This window comes from Vanacampus margaritifer, chromosome 13 (genome assembly GCF_051991255.1).
Source record: "Vanacampus margaritifer isolate UIUO_Vmar chromosome 13, RoL_Vmar_1.0, whole genome shotgun sequence".
NCBI lineage: Eukaryota > Metazoa > Chordata > Actinopteri > Syngnathiformes > Syngnathidae > Vanacampus > Vanacampus margaritifer.
Window position 1 is genome coordinate 22,099,252 of NC_135444.1, and position 580 is coordinate 22,099,831.

Here is a 580-nt window from a genome sequence, read left to right on the forward strand (position 1 = left end):
TGTAGCGTCGCAACACTGAGTTAGCGGCTAAAGTTAGCCTCCCATAACAGCTCTGAAAACAAATGGACCACTTTGATGGCCTGCTAGGGATACAAGTCTCATATGCACCGTGACTGTATATGTAGTATAATCAAGTGACTTCTTTTTTGAACGTTTGGGGTCAACTTACCTGTTGAAATGAAAATGACGACAGCCAGCGTGACGTCTCCCAATGAAGCAATGTTGCTCACGTAACATCTTTTCAACTGACACGTCACACATTCAAACTTGGGCAGTAGAGAAGATGACTCACCTCTTACACAATATTAATTGTCACCTGACCTTTTTTTTTTTTTTGTAAACCTCGCACCTGACAAATACCACGTATAATTGAAATTATTTCTATTTTTGTTCAACAGGAATGTTATTGATTTTATTTAAATTTTTTACTAAAACTCAGCATTTTTCGGTTTTCCTGGGTTGTTGCTGTATCTTGCGCCATGTGAGCGCTCCACGATGTGGTGCCAGGTGGCGTCCACTCCTACGCGTGGCCGGCCGCAGATGGCGAGCGCGTTCCACAAGAACACGCACATACTCCAGC